We start from the raw sequence: 8,072 nt of genomic DNA on the forward strand, positions 1-8,072 counted from the left end.
TACAACGCGAGGCTTCTTCAAATGGCGGAGGCTCCATTGACATTGATTCTTCCTCCCTTCCTTCGAATTCCGATTGTGATTTGCTCAAATAGAATGTGCACTCACAGATTACTGTGTTTTGTTTTTACTTTTTATCCATACTTTTACAGATTTTGTAGTTTTTCAGTAAAGTTCAACGCAGCCGCTCGAGTGAAATTGCATCATGGCTACAGGAATTTGTTTGTCTCAAATTGATCCCTAAACATTATTTTCAAGATAGCACACATTTTAATTGCAATCAACATATTTAACTTTTGCTCATCCTTTTTTTTTTTTTTTAATCGTATTCTTATTTTTAGCCTTCTTTAATTTGCACATCTTATCTTTGATGATGGTTTCCATCCAAAAAATACTTTAGGAGAACATAAAAAACTTAGTTACCTTTCGTATTTCTAAATTAAATAAAAGAAAATTTGTAGTTATGGTCCTAAGTCTTTCCATTATTTGTAGCATATATCCAAATTTTTTATTTATACCATCCATAGTTTCAAACTTTTCATTTCATTGTAACAGAAAGGCAGATGGACGTATTCACTGTTAGTTGAGCAAATAATTAAAAAAATTGAGTTATTTTCACCAATGGAAAAAAGTAAAATTTTAACTTCATATTTTTCACATAAAATAATTTAAAAACACTATTCATATTATTCTCAAAAAACCCTCCCCGCAACCAATCAAATCCACCAATCCCTGATTTTATTCTTCAAGATACAGAAATTAGTGCAAAATTCATAGTCCATCATGTTAGAAATATTAATAATGGAAACACACGAAATAGAGTAAATTTGCAAGACCTGAACACACAATTAACATTGTCCTCAAACCAAGTTTGCTTCTTCTGCAATTACTTTTAATAATTCAAACGGCAAATAGTTCGAAGGATAAATCAAGAACTTAATGAAGGAAACCAAAGCACGAGTGTTTCTTCGTATTAAACAAATGAAAACGTTGGAAATGAATATGTAAAAGAATTTGGTAATCCCTCTTTGATTATTTGAAATGATTGTACATAATAAAAATTGTGTTTTGATATGGAAAATCATCACCTATTTATAGTTTTTCATTGCCACATCTCGAAATGGTCTTAACCATTCATAAAAAGATGGAACTTTTCATCCAAAAGACACAAAAATTCAAGTTGCAAAACCAACCTAACAACTAGTTTTTTTGTGCCCATGCGAAACCAAATGCCCAAAATTGTTGTTCACCACTCATTCTAAAATTCAGCCAATTTAGGGCCTAATTACTGTCAAAACATAACGCGGTAGTTGTAGTACAGCTTTGAGGTGTCGATTCCACATAGAGATAAACAAATTGTTTAAAAGATTTATCGAACTAGGATTTCATAAATTATGTGAAAATAATTTGTTAATTGGAATGAGATTTAAGTATCAATATGCGAGATTAGTGAAGCGTTCGAATTCCTTCAATTGGATTGGATCATCAACATCAATAATTCATGACTTTTTGCTCAACTAGAGGTTTTCGTCTCAACTCTCTAATCGGAAGATTTAATAATGAAAATCAATCAAATTTCAACTGTAGTCCTAGGATCTAGATTTTTGTAAATCATTCCCACACATATTTATTGGACTAAGATTAAGAATCGACTATATACACAACGCATAAGGCAGTAAATAATCCACCAATAAAGTTGATTGAAATTGAAATTCAACAATTAGTTCAATTCCATTATAGAAAAAAATGATTAAATCTATGAAGAATCTAGTAAAAGTTAAATCAATTTCAAAGTAAATTCATAAAAGAAAATCTAGATCTAGAAGTGTTTGACAATAAAAATACCAATTTGCATGAAAAAATTATGCGAAGTCGCCAAATCCAATAAATTCCTTCGTAGCTTCACCTAGGAATTTAGTTCTCCATCGAACTCTTTAGCCCAGGGTGAGAGAAAATTGTTATAGAGGTGAAGAGAGGCGTGTTCTGTCCAGTCTAGGGCTTAAAACTGTGTGCCAAGTTGTTTCCAAAAGAGGTTGAACCAAATAAGGAAACTAAATTTTCGACTAGAATATCCTGTGCGACTACTTTAAGTATTTTGATCATAACTTTATCTTCCGATGTCCGATTAAGACAATTCTAAGTGCATTGGAAAGCTAACACGAAAGGCTACAATTTTGCTGAGTAGCTCTTTCCAAATTTGAAGGTTTACTAGGTCAAAAGTCGATCTCAATCTCCAGCTGAAAATCTGGAAAATCCTTATGTTGTTGGAATTTGATTTGTGAAAATATTATAGTCATATTTAACTTCTTTTGACTTCTAATTACACCCAATTGACCACATATTTCCCTTTCAATTGTCTACTTTCAAAATTGGAGGGCCTAAAGCTAATAAATAAATATGAACAAAACGGGAATCAACCCAATCAAAAGATAGGGACTGTCCTTTTTTGACTCACCCAAAATACTTTCTAGCTTTCTCGAATCATCATTCAATCGCTCGTCTCATCTTTAGATTATTTGCAACTTGGTTCCCGAACTTTCACTTTCTTCCATTTTGGTTTTTTTCGCTCTTTTCTTCTAAATTTCATATTTTCTATCAAAATGCAACCTGAATCAAAGCATATGTAAAATTAGTGCATTTTAGTATCAAATAATCACACAAATGCAATAATTAAAAGGGAAAAATATTATATTTTACACTCTTATGAAGGCCCACTAATGGATATTGATTTTTAAACAATATATCAAACCCTCTTTCGGCCCCCTATTATTCTCCATTAAATTATAATTCATTTTTCTCTCTTTTTATCAATAGTACATTCTCCAATAAAATAATAATACACATAAATTCAAAAAAAATTCTTTGTTAGCTACACATTTTTAAAAAATTATTATTTCTTTCGTTATGATGTGAAATAAGGGGGCCCAAATGGGTGCCAACACTTCATACTCTAATCCAAAAACCTGAAGGCAGTAATAAGAGTAGTAGCTCTATCTCATTAGTCACCGCAAATGGCTTCTAGTTTTCATGCACTTTTTCAACTTCACTTTTTGTTGTTTCACTTTCATCACCAGCAGGAACGCTGCTAGACAGTGGCGAGCCTGATTTGCAGGCGGGGTAGCGATCGCCTAAGCATGGACAAACCCACATGGGGTAATATAGGGTCACTTGATCCTACAATTTTTTTTTATTTTTTTTTCAGAAAATAGTATTTTGACCCTTTACGACCTACTTTGATGTACTCATTACAGAATATCAAATGAAATTAAAAATATGGCATCTTTAATACATTTTCGAAGTACTCATGACCTAGATTTTTGCTCTTTAATGGTGTGCAAAACGACCAACTGTAACAAAAGTTACGACACATCAAAGTAGGTCGTTCTAAACTAATATTTCGAGAATTTCGATAATATGCTAACTTTCAAAATCTGCCAATGATTGTATACTATCTGAATCTACAAATCACCTACATCATTCGCTTTGAGAATTTTATCGTAGTCATATTGAATGATTCAAACGGATATAAAAAATGGTTAAATATGTGTCAAATATATACCTTAAAATAGATGTCTAACTCATCTTCTATTTAAAAAGAAATTCAATTATTTCATTAACGTTTATTATCTTTACATGATAAGTTTTTCAGGGCTTGTTCGGTAGTAATTATTAGAATTATTTTTTGATCGTTAGAGAAAAATGTGGATTCCACCTATGAGTGGAGATGTCAAAAATCACGGTTAAAATAATGAAATAACGTTCAAAATTTTGACTTTTTAGGGTGAAAAATTGCTACTAAATGGGAGCTTTATATAATTTATATCATTTTTTTTTTTGGGAAATTTTATGTGGCATACGACGTCAAAAATTTTAGAATCGTTACAAATTAAATATAATTTGAATTATTTTCGAATTGCTTTTGCATTAAATTTGATTTACTTGTCGTTAACTTAATATCTGTCAATGAAATGATAAACAAAACTATAAAAGTAGCAAATTTATTTAATAATATTGATAATGATATAATTATTTTCATTAATATTACATTGTTTTAAAAAAATTATACTTTAAATTTTGACCTCACAACACAAAAAGTCCACTTCGATGAGAACCCAAAATTATGCAAGGTTAATTGGTTGGTTGAAAAAAAAAATTATATTTATGAAATTTTTTAAAAAAGAATTATCATATGCAAACACAAGAAATTAATAAAATTTGAAAATACAAAAATCATTTAAAAAAAATATATATATATAAACTTAGAGTAGTGCTATAAATAACTCATTTAATTTCACATATAATTTAGTGTCACATTAGCGCCAAATAGTAGCATTACTCTAAAACTTACTGTTTACATTTATTTATCAAGTACATATATCACAAATATTACTTATTCTCTAGCTAATTTGACCATGTATCTTCCAAATATTCCTTTCTTCTTTTAACCAAATAAAAGGTCTTTTTATTTCTTCAAAATTCACGTCCAATAGCCACCCACCATAATTTTTTTCAACCCAACAAAAAATAAAATATCTCCCTTCAAATTAAAATTTTGACGATTCAATTTAGTTGATTGGTCTGATCTCATTGTCGTTGTTATGATCTTATATGTTTCTTGCTTCTCTTTTATCTTCAGAACATATACAATAGACTACATAGACTGTTATTATTATTGCTTTGCTTTAATCTCATGATAATTTCATTTTTGAATGTTTGTTGAAGATACTTTGAATTTAATAATTATTTGTCCATGTTCATACTTTTTATTTGTAAGTTACTTTTTTATATATTAATATAAAATTAGGAGCTCATTTATATTTGATCGTCAATTTTATTATTTTGTTACACTATCTCTCACGGTCAATTCTCCAATTTTGTACATAAATTACTCGAATACATATTCAATTTTGTTTGAAATAATTGCAGGGAAAAATGATCAAATAAACGAACAAACCCATTTGTCATTGCATTATATTTTTGTTTGCCAAACTTCACTTATAATTTGTATTGCATGTTGAAATATGACATTTTGTTATTTTCCTCTTCAAATTTTGGGGCTTAGCTGTCTGCATCAGATTTTCCATAATTATATTAAAACTCTATGTTAAAAGACTTAAAATATAGGCCCATATTTAAAGTTGACATAAGGCTCCCAGAATGTTAAGGCTATTCCTACTGCCAGAACTTCCTGTAAGTGTTATGCCCTAAATCCAATTGATTTAGGATGTAAACGCTTTTAATATGTTTAATGCATTTGATTTTGGCGAGATCTATTATTTATTTAAATTAATTTTGTGATAAATAATATTAAATAATACAATCCGAAGATCCAAGTTTTAGTGATCTGTTAATTACAAGGAGTTGTGATTGTGAGATACAAATTACATATAATTGGATCTTGAATAAACCATGGTCGTAAGTAATAACGAGATACGGATATCGTTAATACAATTAGACCATCACGTGTGCATTTCTTACTTGTGAAGTAAGTAGCCGATCTCACGAGCTAAAGTGTGGTGACACTTAAATGAACACGTGGATGTTTTGTTACCCGCTAAGAGATTCCACATGGATAACTATCTGAATGTCAGTGGTTAATCTCTAACGTTCGGTAATGAAATTGGTCCTACAACTTGAGGTCATCATAGTACCTTATATGAGGACAGTCATATTTTGACGGTGTTGGATGTTGCTCTGTCAAGGGCCGCTAATACGACATCGTTCGAGTATGTCAAGAACCATATGAAGGTTGTGAATGATCAATAGAGGATTCGTCACTCTTAGATAGTAAGAGATTGTGATCTGCATTTCGTTCAATTAAGTCAATAACGAAATCCTTGGCCAATGTGTACATATAAGTCGAAAAGGAGTTTTCGACTCATATTGACTTAATAGAAGAATGAAAGATATGATCGATAATCGAGATTGACACACTTTCATATCTCATAGTTGATCGGATCATATTGATGAATGGATTATAATTTCATGATAAACGAACAGTTTTGGTTTTGTCATACCACGTGATATTTCCCGTCACATGTGTTGCCCTGATACATTGCTAGATGTCAATCTGGGATGACGAGTGTGAATCTGTGATAAATTAAAAGAGTGTTTAATTTATCAGTTTTGATTAGATCAAAATAATATTTCATGTCATTAGGCATCGTGATCGGGAACCTAATGGGTCGCACACAAAAGAGAATTGACAGGTTGCAAATTCCCAATCGATTAATTTAACAATCGTTGGATAAATTAATTAATTGGATTTGTTATTTATATTCCCGAATTAATTAATTGGATTGATTAATTCACGGATCGAGCTTAATTAAATGGATTAATTAAACAATAGACCGGACCGGGTCGAGTCCGTTTGGGTTTATATAAATACAGAACTAGGGTTTGAGGTTCATAAGGTTTTCATTATTCTTGCTGGCACAAGAGGAAAACCCTACCAGTTGCAGTATATTCTATGTGTGGATTTCATTGGAGGCTGGACAATTGGACAGCTGTGGGAGGCAGATTCAATCTGCTGGAAAGGAATAACGCGAAGGAGTTTGTAAATTAAATAAAATGCATATTTCTTATCACAGTTTTTATCTAAACACAAAGTTGAATCCTGAATGGGAATTGAAATTTGTTAAATTTCGCTGTGCATGTTTAAGTAAATTTCCAACAGTGGTATCAGAGCCAACTTTGTATTTGTTAGGAACTGTTTTACGTGTTGATTAAATTAAATGTTGTTTTAATCATGTTCATCCCTAAATCTAGCAAATATAGTTTTAAATTTTTTTTTCAGAAGCTTTTCTTGAAAAAAAAAAATTTTGGGTCGAGGCGGGAGGAGCACCGCCGCCGCGCCGCGCTGCAGGCACTGCTGCACCTGCCAGCGCTCCTGCAGCGCGGTGGTTGTTTCCAGATCACCAGCGCTGCCACTGGAGGAGAAGTTTTTTTTTTTTTTTTTTTTAGGGTTTGGTGGTGGAGATGAGGGCCTCTGTTGCAAATAATGTAATTAGGGGCTCCTAGTTGCAATTACGAAAATGGGGTCAATTTGCAATTTTAAAATGAGGGATCTGTTCTGTAAATTTTAAGTTTGGAAGGGTCTGCTGTTAATTTCCAATTTGGGTCAAATTTGTAAATTTTCAAAAGGTTTTGATTTTGAATTTTGAATTGTTTTAAAAATGAGTTTTAATTGGGTTTGACCCATACCCTAATTTTGACCCAGAATTAAAAATTTATTTAAAATTTGACAATTTTTATATTTTTGTTAAAATTAGATTTTAACTTAAATATTTAGTTTGACCCTTAATTAAATTTTATTTTGTTTGAGAATTTTGTCCTAAATTAAAATATTAATTCAATTTTATTAGAGCTGGACTCTAATATTACATTAATTAAATTTTGTTTTCAATTAGCACCACTTCCTAATGCAAATTAAAACTTAGAGTATGACTCTAATTTAATAATTAATTAAAATTCGATTTTGATTAAATTATTTCGTCCAATAGTTAAGGAATTAGAGTTGGACTCTAATTCGGGATTTAGTTAAAATTTGATTTTAATTAAATAGGCCCGTCGATTAAATTAATTAATTAATATGATTAATTAATTGTTTAATTATCTCGATCCCAAAATTTTGAATTAGTTTAGACGATTATAATTGCTAGATTTATGGGACATTGCATATAATATTAGATATTATACATAGGAAATATTTATGTGATGAATATTTATGGATGATTATGAACTCAACCATATGGATGTGTTGAATGGTTGATTTACTTCTTATTATTGTTGTGGGCCTGCGAGCTCTTTATTATATTGGACCTGCGAGTCTGATTTCTTTGAAGCCTGCGTGCCAACTAGTATAGGATACATATTGCAAGTTTGGCTAATTGGAGGCGCAAGAAGAGGTGGACACCATGGAGATGGTGTATCGGTATTGATCCAATGCTGTACCCCTTAGGAATTGACCAACTAATTTTCCCTTTGACTCGGGAAAACTAGATAGAACAAGTCCATAATCATCCATACTATTACTTATATATATATATATATATATATATATATATATATATATA

Source organism: Olea europaea, unplaced genomic scaffold (genome assembly GCF_002742605.1).
Source record: "Olea europaea var. sylvestris unplaced genomic scaffold, O_europaea_v1 scaffold1020, whole genome shotgun sequence".
In the NCBI taxonomy this organism is placed as follows: domain Eukaryota; kingdom Viridiplantae; phylum Streptophyta; class Magnoliopsida; order Lamiales; family Oleaceae; genus Olea; species Olea europaea.